Source organism: Leptodactylus fuscus, chromosome 3, assembly GCF_031893055.1.
Source record: "Leptodactylus fuscus isolate aLepFus1 chromosome 3, aLepFus1.hap2, whole genome shotgun sequence".
In the NCBI taxonomy this organism is placed as follows: Eukaryota; Metazoa; Chordata; class Amphibia; order Anura; family Leptodactylidae; genus Leptodactylus; species Leptodactylus fuscus.
The window spans coordinates 104,581,301-104,594,212 of NC_134267.1; the positions used below are offsets into that span (position 1 = coordinate 104,581,301).

The 12,912-nt window shown below is 38.8% G+C and overlaps 1 protein-coding gene across 2 annotated transcripts in view; it reads left to right on the top strand.

Annotated features, from left to right (window-relative positions):
* Positions 1-12,912, top strand: part of HS3ST5 (heparan sulfate-glucosamine 3-sulfotransferase 5) — a 242,889-nt gene that overhangs the window by 119,808 nt on the left and 110,169 nt on the right. For both annotated transcript variants that reach the window (XM_075268103.1, XM_075268102.1), the window contains one exon: positions 1,622-1,799. The gene's annotated coding sequence lies outside the window, so the exon portion shown is untranslated. The remainder of the gene's footprint in view (positions 1-1,621; positions 1,800-12,912) is intronic.

The following is a 12,912-nucleotide window of genomic DNA, read 5'->3' on the forward strand; positions in this document are numbered from 1 at the left end:
TATTTAACTACTTTTATATGTGTTCTAGGGAAAGGGGGAGGTGATTTAAATTTTTAATACTTTTTAATTTTTTTAATATTTTTTTTTTACTTTTTTTTTTTTTTTTTTATTTTTTTTTTTTTTGCATTTAACAGACCCGCTAGGGTTTTGAACCCCAGGAGGTCTGATCACTTATGCAATGCATTACAATGCTAATGCTTTGAAATATATTGCAAAAAATCATCCTTTCTTTGGCAGGCTGCATAGGAAAATCACTGCAGACAGGCCAGGAGCCTTTACAAAGCTCCCGGCTGTCATGCCAATGTGACATCAGCCCTGGAGCATGCTCCAGGCGCTGGCAATCACCGGCAAAATGGCAGCGCCCATGTAGGAAAATGGCGCCTCGGTCAGCTTTGACCGAGGCATCGGATGGGTTAATGCCTCCGATCGGTTAGGGCACTGACCGGAGGCATTAGTGCTGGGTGTCTACTGTGTAAAACACAGTCTACTGTGTAAAACAGTAGACACCCAGCAGCTATGGCGGCCACCCACCTCCTGGGCGGCTGCCATAGTTAAACACCTGGCTTCCGCCGTACTAGTCATGTCAGGAAGGGGTTAAAACTGGCATTCTGAACTCCAGTGGTAAGTCAATGGCTGGTGTGAGATGTGCTTGAATTATTAAAAAGCTCTGTCCAGGAACACCTTGGTCTCAGCCCTGCTGCACCCACTTTCATAAAAAGTTCCAAATGGGGCACAGAAGGAACAATGTGAAAGCCACGCTCCAAAGATGTATCACCTTTACACTCATCTATGCTAGAAATCTGAAGTAGATGAAGTAGATGAGTTAGTAAATTCCCCCAGTGTAACAAAAATGCATATGAAAATGTATTTGTTTGCCTTAAAGAGTACCTGAGTTTTCATGAAAATTTTAAATATCTGGTGGTTCTTGGTGGGCAGTCTGTTCTATGAATTTGTAATCAATCATATGTGGTCTACTATAAGTTTTTTGCTGCTAATATCATAATAATAATAATAATAATGGCTGCAGCACATTTTACATTTCTCTTTGAGGCTGAGGGCATGCACAATATAGACCAGTCCATCACTTCTACTGGTTTCACATGTAATTCTGCCTGGTGCAACCATGAAAAAGCAAATACATAGCTGAGAAAAGTCCAAATGCTCATAATATAGGAGATCCACAGTCACTGCACTGCAAGTACAGGGAATTATGCAGCTGAACAGATCCCTGGCACAAAGAAAAAATAAATCTATATAGTATAGTATAAGTCGATGTGTATTCGCTGTGGTATGGACATTACTATGAAACTGGATTTGTATTTGTGCTGACCAAACATTTTGATACATAATATAGAGGCCATTTACATAACAGGTTGGTTTTGTATTGTTTTTAGTACTCAAACTATTTTTTTTTCTGGATCCTGTAAAAATTATGCTGACTGAACTAGTACGTTTTACCCGAAAAAAATGCTAGTGGGAATACTCAAACACAATACTCAAATTTTGAGCAGAGGCTTTTTCTTGACCTTAAATATTACAGAACTTTATTGAAATTGCATAGTTGGCTAATTCTTTGACACATACAAACAAAATACAATAAAAATGCATTTCATTTTTCTAGACTTCCTAAATATACGAGCTTCATTGCACCGATGAGTGTCGTAAAAGATGGCCCTATGAAAACCCTTTTGAACAAAGACAACCATAAATAACAGGAGATTTTCACATGAATGAAAACTGATTTCAGTTGATTCTATTCAGATGAGCAGGGCTGTCTGGATGCACCCAAGAACACAAAGGTTAGTTAATGGAACTGAGTAATGGATTGCATTGTGTATAATGGACAGCATTAATGCAGCTACATTTTATCTGTTTGACATAAATTCTGATGTTATTAAACACACTCACCACAAACCTAACATTTCTCTACATCAACAGTTTATAGTTTCTGTGTATTTTACATGCTTCACGTATTACGTGGTTCAGTATTATGTACTCTGCCTTCTTATTAGCTTCCAAAAGCTGGTCCAATTTTTCTGTAAAAAGTCTTCCAGGTTCAAAAGGGATTGAACATAAATTGTTGCGGAAACGCAACTGTTTTTGTTGCAAATTTTCCTGAGTTTTTTTTTTGAGCGAAAGTCAGGAATGGCTACAAAAATAATGGAAAATATAAGGAAACTTCTCAGAATTTTCCTTTCTGTTAATTCCACTACTGACATTGGCACAAAAAAACTCAACAAAATCTGTAACAATAACAGCTGCATTTCCACAACATGGGGCCTTAGCTATTAAGTGTGTAACAGCCACCAATTGGAGGCAGAATTGTATACAGGGATGAAGAAGGAAGACCCAGGGTCAATGATTATACAATGGTGGTGGCAATAGGGTAGCCAGCTTGTTTGAGAGAGCCCTTCCAGAATTAATACCTGCAATCGCCGTTACAGTCAAGGTCATTGACAACTATCTCCACGAGGTCATGCCCAATAATTACCATTTTTCATTGATCCTTGAATACTCTTAAATGACAAAAATAAACAAGTAATACTTAATATTATTACTTACAGCGTTTTTTTCTATACCTGCACAATACTGTATATTCTCGCACACATAATTGCATACACAATATACAAATGCCCTTACATATGCCGCTATACCCATAAATGTGTCAGTAAAGGGAAAAAATATACTATGTAGGCCAGTAAAGGGGAAGCTACACAGTGTAGCTATTACAGGTGACTTTTTTGATGAAGAAATATGGGGCAACCAAAGATTTCTAAGTTGGGTACTTTTTAGGGGGCGCCTTTCTATAGTTTCCCTCAGGATTATAAGGGGGTCTAGGTTCACCCTGTCCCATGATGCTGATGCCAATTGCCCCCATATCAGTGGAAAATATCAGGGTATACAACCCAGGGATCAACATGTCTTCACCATAAATCTAATACCCATAACTTGTAGTATTTTTCTTTTCAACAAAGACATCCAGGGCCTATTTGAATCTGCAACCGCCAACAGCTATTGAGGGTATATGGCCACCTTAGCAACATGTATACCTAAATTCACAATTTTGTCAAAGTAAGATGTCAGTTAAAATGTGTTACAAATATTGTATATTCTAAAGATAGGTCATCAATATCAGATCAGTAGGGGTCAATACCACACACCCACATTGATCAGCTGTTCTCAACAACGGATGCAGAAATAGTGAATAGGAGCTGGCCTAATCTGTAATGGTCTGGTGTATCAGCTAATCGATGGTGGGTTTCAGGCTCCACCAAGTTGATACTGATGACCTATTCCTAAGATATATTTAGCATGGAACACTCCTTTAACTCCTTGCAACATGATAAATATTTTTTTCCTTTCAGTTTCTATGTTTCGAATACGGTTGAGCGATCGGGATTGGAAAAGATCGGATTCCGGTCGGCGATCGAGTAAATTTCACGATCGCAATTGGAATTCCAATCCCGTTTTTTTTCGGCGGGATTGAGGTCGGATGTTATTTCCCACAATGCTTTGCTACTGGCCAAGCATTGTGGGAAAAGCTAAATAGAGATGAGCGAGTACTATTTGAAACTGCCATTTCAAATAGCATGCTCCCATAGGAATGAATGGATGCAGAGGGCACACAGCCTGTGCCGGCGTCCGGCCGCTTAACCCCCTGCGCGCGGGCTGAGTCCATTCATTCTAATGGGAGCGTGCTATTCGAAACGGCAGACTAGCTAACATCTCTAGTAGCTAACACTTACCTGCACAGATCCGCTGCCACTGTCGCTCCCCGTTCTTCTCGGTCCGGTTCTCTCTCATACAGACCTAGGAAGAAGGCAGGGCTTGTGCCTTAGGAGAGTGTGAGCGGGTACTGGGAGGGGAGATATGAGTGATGCATTCATGTCTCCCCGCCCTGTACCCACCCACACTCTCCTAAGCCACAACAAGCCTCGCTTTCTCACAGCATCTCTAACACTAGCCTGGGAGGCAGAGGCATGCACGGTGCTCTGAAGGCCTGTAAATGAGAGAGAAGAGGAGCGAGAACAACGGGCAGTGATCTGTGCAGGTAAGTGGACACTAGGGGGGACTAGGTAGCCAGAGGATCATAGTGAATAGGATCATTTTTCAAATCCGATCTTCGATTATTAAAAAAAATCCCATTGACTTGCATTAGGATCAGAATTGGGATCGGGATCGGGTTTGAATGGAAAATGATCGGAAATCGGATTTTAAAAACGATCCTGAAATCTCAAGATCGGCTCAACCCTAGTTTTGAATATTAATGATCTTATATTAGTCCTGCTTATATTTACAAAGTATGAAGAGCTTTGAAACAGGAATATCTTTCTGCAGTGCACTGTGTTTTTACAGTATGTCGTTCATTTAATACAGTACTAAAAGACAAGTCAGGTACATTTTCTTCTTAGTAATCCACTTTTATCAAATTGCCCTTTTTGTGTTTGCGTTCCCTGTAGGTTATACATTGATTGTCTCCTGATGTTCCACTGTTCTGAAGTTCATCTTGATAATTTTATTCCTGTATGACTTTAGCATTACTCGAGTCAAACGAGGGTGGTCATATACATAGGAGCAGAGACAAAACAGGAATTTAAAGCAGCAGGAAGTAATTTAAGTATGTTTGTAGTCTACAGATTTCTACTGTGCCTATCGCTTAATCAGTTTGGGAATGCAGATTACAATAATTTTCTAGTCTTACCCTCAGCAGGTGTCTTGCCATCAGAGCACAGACAGTAAAATAGTTGAAACTAATTTTAGATGCAAACTGAACATTTTAGTGCGGCCATAGAATGGCTTCTAGAATAGTTATTTTGGATTTTCGAAACAAATGTGAAGTTAAAATCTAATTATGTAGATTAAAAGGCAAAACTACCATATTGATGTGATTATTTCAAACCATATACATATATACCATACAGAATTAAGTACTATGGTCTAGGATAGTGGCCCCAACCTTTTACATCTTGTGAGCCAACTTTAATTGATGGTTGGGAGCTCCATTTAAAGGGGTATTTCTGATAGACAATTATCCCCAGGCTATATAGGAGATAAATATCTGATCACTGACAGTTGAACCAATGGAACCTGAGTCTCAATAACAGGAACCCAAAATTTGCTCGGAAAGTGGTAAAAGTGAGAAAAACCACTTTACAGGATAGCCATTTTATATCTATTTCCTGAATGGGTTTGAACAGATGGGATGTCAGAGCATGAGAACAAGAGATATGTCAGGTACAGGGCAGGAGGTTTTACCTCCGGTCGCATGTTCCTAATTGCTTTGAAAAATCGTAAAATTAAAGGATAACAAGAGAATTTACCATCAGCCATGGCATTAATGGTTGTCATATGTACTTTGAGAGTATTAATTTTAAAGCCTTTTTGAAACCCATCTTGTAGGAACTTTAGGCTAATGGGATTTTCCACAGAATGAAGTTCTCAATTGCTGAGCCAGTAAGAAAATTTAGACCAAGTTGCATGACTTACTTGTAGAGTCCTTTCAGGCTGCCAATAATATGGGTGATCTTGTGGGTTCAGGGAACAAAAGTGATAGTTTCTCATTGATTCTGGTTGCCACAAGTCTATCTATGGAATTTCCTAATTGCCATTCCCATGGTCTTGGTGTCGTCTGCTCAGAAGATCCACCATGGAATTCACAGATCCTTTACATGCAGAGCTTTCTGTCAGTTGGAAAAGGTTCCCGCATTCTGTCATCAGTAACCTTCTTTTTTTTGTTGTTTTTTTTTTTTTTAATGTAGATTGGGAGCCCCATATAGGGATCACAATGTACATTCTTTTTCCTATCAGTATGTCTTTGTAGAGTGGGAGGAAATTCACGCAAACACAGGAAAAACATACAAACTCCTTGCAGATGTTGTTTCTGGCAGCATTCAAACCCAGGACTCCAGCTCTGCAAGGCTGCAGTGCTAACCACTGAGCCACCATGTTGCCCCCTGTAACCTTCTTTGTGTTCCACTCTGCTTGTTCAAATAATAGACCACGACTATGTTGTCTGTCTGAATTAGGCCTGATTTTTCCTGAATTAATGGTTTGAAATGCAGAAGTGCCACCCTGATAGCTTTTATCTCTTGAAAATTTGAGGAACGGAGCCTGTCTAATTTGCCCCATAGTCCTTGTGCCCAAGAAGGTTACAGATGAGCACTGCAGCCTCTCAGAGTGCATCTGTGGTTAAGATGACTGATTCCTTGAACTGGAAACTTTTTCCTTTCTCTAAATTGCACAGATTGAGCCACCACTTCACGTCTTCTTTTGTAGTTTAGTCTAGACTGATTTTTCTTTGCATCCACTTCATATCTCCATTTCAAAAATGAAGCATCTTGTGCTGGAGACTTCGGCTGTCTGCCATAGCCCAAGGTACTGCTTCTATTGAGGCTACTAACAAACCCAAGGTCTTCATGATTTGATGAATAGTAAAAGAGGGGGCTTTGATTAAATCTCTCACTGCCACCTGGATCTTTTGGATGTTCCCTTGAGGAAGAAAAAGGACTTGTAATTCTTTGTTTAATATTCAGCCTAGAAAGGATTTTGAAGTTTCTGGCAGTAAGTGGGAATTTTTCCAGTTTATCGAGAATCCAAGTTCTCTGGGAAGGGAGATGACTGCTTGAAGGTGATCTTGCAGAAGGAGTGCTGATGGAATATCTATTAGCCAGTCATTGAGATATGGAAATACTTAAGTTGCTTTCAGCCGTAGAACTGCTTTTACAACTACTGTCACTTTGGTGAATACCCTTGGGGAACACGTTAGGCCAAAAGGGAGTGCTTTGAATTGGTAGTGATTGATTGATCCAAAGTGATTGACTGCTAGTCTCAAGAATTTTCTTGAAACTGGATTAGAATGAAAAGACTCCTTCAGGTCCAAGGATGCTAGGACAAAATCCTTTTGTAGGGCTGCTGTCCTTATAGTTTCCATCCGTGAAGAAGTGGATCTTCTTCACAGATTGATTCAGGGATCTGAAATCTATGATCAATCTCCAGGAACCTCTGGTCTTCAGAACTGGAAAGATTTGTGAATAAATCCCATTACTTTCTTCCTCCTTTGGAACTTCTTCCATGGCATTCTTTGCAAGGAACTCTTGTATAAGGAGAAAAACATAAGGGATCTGATGCATGTTTAGAAGAAAATGATCTTTTGGTTTGTGGAGAATTTCTAGAACATAACCCTTCTCTATGCCATACAGAACCCATTTTTCTGAAGTAATACTGCACCATACTGGGGAAAAAAATTCAAACAACCTCTAACTGTCAACCTCTGATGTCGAAATTCTTGTTTGCCAGCCCCTGCATCTTCTTGTTTTTTCTTTGATTTTTCTGAGGTAGTGGTTGTGAATCTCTGATACGTTGTACCACAATCAATTTGTCTATTATTAGTTCATAAAGGAACAATTCGTATCTTCTCTGTTAACAGAAATGATCGTTAACTTCCAAAATCTGGTCCAATTTTTCTCCAAAAAGTCTCCCAGGTTCAAATGGGATTGAACATAAATTGTAGTCTTAAGTATCCTTTTCTGTCCAAGGCATCAGCCATATAGCTCATTTAGCTTCATTGGTGATTGCTAGATTCTTTGTGGAATTTCTTAATGTATCTAAGGAAACATTAGAAGCAAAATTTGCAGTGAATTTAAGAGAGTAAAGCTGCTTTATGAATTCTTCAGTGGGAACACCATCTTGGATGTCTCTTCCCAACTAACTTATCCATAATCTTGATGCTTTAGACACAGAAACTGCTGCCATAGCAGCTTTAGATAAGGCTGCCATTGAAAAAGTATTTTCTCAAAATAATACCAGTGCTACGATCCATTGGATCCTTGGAAAGATATGAATCATCTGCTGGAAAAAAAAGATTTTCTAGAGAGGTTTGCCACTGCTGGATGTACTCTAGCTGGTTCTTACCAAGCTTCACATTCACCAGGATCTAATGTATAAAAAAAAAAATTTAATCTAGAAGCAAGTTTAAATCTTCTAGCTGGAAATTTCCAATCCATCTCCATTATGGACTTGAAGACTAGATGCCCAGGAAGAACTGCGGCCTCTGTGTTCCACAGAGGATGAGACAGTTTGTACTGTTTCCATAATTTTTTTTTAACCATTTTTGATTATCTTATCATTAATTTATATTTAACTTATTTTTAAACAAATAATTATCTTCAGAAATCATCATGCCTGAATCTGAAGCTCTCCTTCATAAGAGTTAAAAGAGAATGGAGTACTTGTATTAGGGAGAGCTGTTTTGTGGGATTGTCCTTGAAAGGCCAGGTGTTGAAAGCTCAGCTCTATACATTTGAATGGTGCAAAATCTCAAAAACAAAAGGAAGATACCGAGCGGCCAATAGTGTAGCACTGTTGTTTGACAGATAGATATAGCAGAAGTAAGGCACACCTTAAAGGGTTGTGATTACACAACTTTATGATAGCAGTAACATCCAGGTTCTATCTGGATTGGGTACAGCTGCAAGGTTCCTGGCATCTCACGGGTGTATGTAGAATGCGACAAAAGGAGCAGCAACACAGATTAGTGGTACAACATCTGGTTGGAAAGGAACAGCGCTCATCATATGAATTGAAATAAACGGTTTTATTCAATAACTTCAAACACAACACGTTTTGGGCATATACCTCACCCTTCCTCAGAAATTTCCATAATAAATCTGCCACCCTTACTACATCCTCTTTTACATGAGTCAATTTTTGTGCAATAAATAGCTAGATTCATGTGAAGTGTACGATTTTCAACTGATGTGAACATGTTGAGTGAACATACAATGGATGGTAAAAAAAAATTCAATAACATCTTTGATCTAATTAACTCATTTTCCATACCAGTACATAATGGCAAAAACTGTGCATATAATTCAGATTTACTAGCAGTTACATGTATAAACTAAAGATGAAGAAAAACTGATATTAACTAGATATTTCTAGCGAGAGATCATAATATTCTCCAGAATTGTTAAGATTAGAGATGAGCAAGTACTATTTGAAACTCCAGTTTTGAATAGCACACACCCATAGGAATGAATGGACGTAACCGGTACATAGGAGATAAAGCGGCCGGCCGCTGGCAAAGTCTGTGTGCCGGCCACTTCCATTCATTCCTATGGGTGCGTGCTATTCAAAACGGCCGTTTCAAATAGTACTCGCTCATCTCTAGTTAAGAACATACCTATGAATACTCAACAAGAAAATCTTAAGATATGCTAATTGTGCAAAACTGAAATCTAAAATTGGTGTAGAAGAGAGAAGGTACCTGATTCCCATTTTTTGAGAGCAGACAAGTCCTGCTGGTGTGGCGATTCAGACATGTATTCTGATGAATTCCTGTACTGACAGGGCATTATTGGAAACTAAAATAGTATCTTGGTAATTATAGCGTGTACTTCTAATTCTCACCACTTGATAGAAACTGGAAATTGCAACTGTCTCAATGATAAACCTATCTGATCAAATTAATGTAGATTGGGAAAAAGAGACCCAATGCAGTCTAAATGCTGGGAAGTTAATGAGGCTTTCAGTGACAGCTTTATATTAATATATTTACAGCTGCTGGTAATACATTCTGTGTATTAGATAAAATGGGCCCTGTCAAGGATCAATGATTAGTTTCAGTCTAGTGAATACCTTTCTTGGAAAATATAATTACTTTTCTTATAAATTGATATTGTAGCATATATAAATATCTTTACAGGTATCTACAAGAAATGTACAAAATTCTGTTTTGTAGTAAATAACTAGTTAGAACGTAATAGATAGTAGTTACTCAATCTTTGTTATGTTCTGAGTTTATTAAAAATTGAAGCTGTAACAGATGAGCCAACTTGTTGTACTGGGCATTAACATGGAGGAATGGCCAGAAAACCAGCAACTATTACCTCTCAAACCTCCAGCAACAGCTCCCTCTAGTGACACCGGACAGTAATTCAGTGAACACCAATCAATACAAAAACTCTAACATTTCCAAGAATGGCAACAAAATCATCATGGACAAAGGTGCTCTTATGCTAAGACTTTGTGTTGTGGAAAAGCAGTGTTTATGGCTGCTGCTAAAACAGAAGAAAAAAAAAACGCTTCATTGTACAGTATTAGCATTTGGGTCAATATCAACCTCAACTGTAGAAAAAAGGAGAGAAAAATGCAGCAAAAACGCAATGAGAAATACTGAATTTTTGCTGCATTTCGCCACCCCATGGTGCTTCCACATGTAAGATAATAGTCCCTCACAGTGCCACCACATGTAAGATAATGGTCCCTCACAGTGCACCGACTATTAATGATTAAGTAGTGAGGGGTAAGTAGCATTCATTGCTTACAACTCTCCTCCTCCATCAGTACTGAGTGATGCACTCTTTGCACTTGTAAAGTAAGGATGGCGCTCACAGCAGTGTGCAGAATGTATCAAGGGGGGTACGCGTACCACGGCCTGAGAAATTGGTCTAGCCCATACACAAATTATTACAGACAACGGATGAACAAGAAATGAAAAAAAATTAGATTTTGATGATTTTGGTAGTTTACAAATGTAATCGATAATTTGCTGCTGCCATACAGTGTATCATCCACATCACAGCTGTAGTCAATGCTAGGCGGGCCAGTGCTTTTGCTTATGTAAGTGATAGCATAAACTGGCTTTTCCTCAGTACTCAACACATAGTTTGCAGGTTATTTCACAGCCAATAATAAGGGGAAAAAATCAATTAGTGCTTTCCCTTCTTAAGTAAAAGCAGTGGCCACCCTGCATGGTGCCACTAGTACGCTGCGTCGCAGCACCCTAAACCCTAGTGCTCAGTAGCAAGGGAACGCCACGTATCATTAGATCTTTCACCTCCAGCAACTAAATGACTGCCCATCATTAAACAGTCTGTCTGAGTGGCCCTATGTTCTAGCTCACAGAGAGGCCATTCCATGCGGAAAAAAAATTTGGCTGAGTGGTATTCCATTCTGTGTAATGGGTGTAGTGTGTCCTGCATGCCCTTACTCTGATGTAGAATACAGCCAAAACCACCTGAAATTGTGCACTACCTCTTTACTAAACCAGGCACAAAACAATAAAACAAAAGCACCAAGCATTGCATAGTGCACTATCCTTTATAAATGAGAATGTAAAAGTGTGAGACAAGAAGGCTCCTCACCTTTTAGAGTTGTGTGAGGGCCACAACCAACCACCTAAGGCAAAACAAGAAAACTGAATTGCTGTTGTCACCGTCTGACACCGAAAAACACTGTTGTGTGGAGAATATAAGTGTTTGGATCAGAAGAAGAAGGACTGAATCCAAAGGAAATGAGTAGCATAACTCTTTATTCCAGACAAACATCAATATAACACACAATGCGTTTCGGGGATTTCAACTACCCCTTTATCATGTGTAAATTAAACTCTACCTGTAAAGTTTACCTGGGAGAGAAGAGGCTCAAAGAAAAAAAAGCCTCCTGTTCCCCAGGTGAACTTAGCAGGTAGAGTTACATAGTAGATGAGGTTGGATAAAGACATCAGTCCATCAACTCCAACCTATAACCCTACAATCCCTACAGTGTTGATCCAGGGGAAGGCAATAAACCCCATGAGGCTCATGCCAATTGCCCCATTTCAGGGGAAAAAATTATTTCCCGACTCCAAATCTGGCAGTCAGTATAAAAACTCTGGATCAACGTGTCCTTAAATCTAGGGTCCACAACCTGTTATATTTTTCTCTTTAAGAAAGGCACACTTGTTAAAGGAGTAGTTCAAATCCCCGAAACGCGTTGTGTGTTGTATTGTTCTTTGTCTGGAATAAAGAGTTTGGCAACTCATTTCCTTTGGATTTACTCAGCCCTTCGTCTTCTGGTCTGAACAGTTGTATTCTTTATTAAACCAGTCATGGTTTTCCAACTGTGGAAGTAAAAGTTGTTTGTGTTAGTAACAGTGATGGGAACCTTCTGTGTTGTTTATTGCAAATGTCATTTATTCTCTCATATACACAGTAATGACATAATTGTATTGCTACTTGACCCTTCATGAATGGTCACATTGTAGGAATTGAATGGCTGTATCTTGTAACGTACTGTAGTAGCCGAATGAATTGAATCCATGCAAGTATTCACATATTACATTTCTACTGCCTGTAGACCTTTTCTGGTTTTACCCTGACCCAATATTACTATATATACTTAAAGTAGTGTCCTTTAGCTCGATTCAGACATTATCAGTCCTATTGTATATAGCTATATTTCCTAGCAGACTATGTAAAAAACCTTGAACATCTATATGATGGTGATTTACTGATGCCCTTTGTCTTATTAAATTCTTAATAGAACAGTTTTGTTCCTTGCCATATGTTATAGTGAAGGTATTTCTGTATGTTGGTGTGAATGTCTGTCTGTTTATACACGCTTCGTATATTTATATATTCCTCTCTTTGCATCCGTCCTGGAAGAATTCCAAATATATTTTTACACTTGCACGTGTGGTACCAGAATGTGCCCATTGAGCTTTATTAGGGTAGAAAATGGCATAGCACTGACAGTCTCCTGGTTCAATGATTGCATTATTTCTGAACACATTCCCCTGCCATGGAAGCCTGAGATTTGTCCTGTAGTCATTGCCTTGTAATATGCTACATTTCAGCTTCAGCTACTGGATCGGGATTTACAGAAAATAATATAATTAACTGTGTAAGAAAGACTGTTACCTCTCTCCATAAACCAGAAATAAAATTTCAGGTGACTTCCTAATATTCAGTGATATTCCAGGCTGCACTAAAGCTGCCGGTGATTTATGTTGTCAGCAAAGATATTATTTCCTCTTTTTGTCCTAGAATTTATTCAGATTATTTCAATTCCATTATTTTGCATTTTATATGCAGGAAAATGTTCATGTTGTCTTCACATAAATGTTAATTACATTGAAAATATCACAGAAAA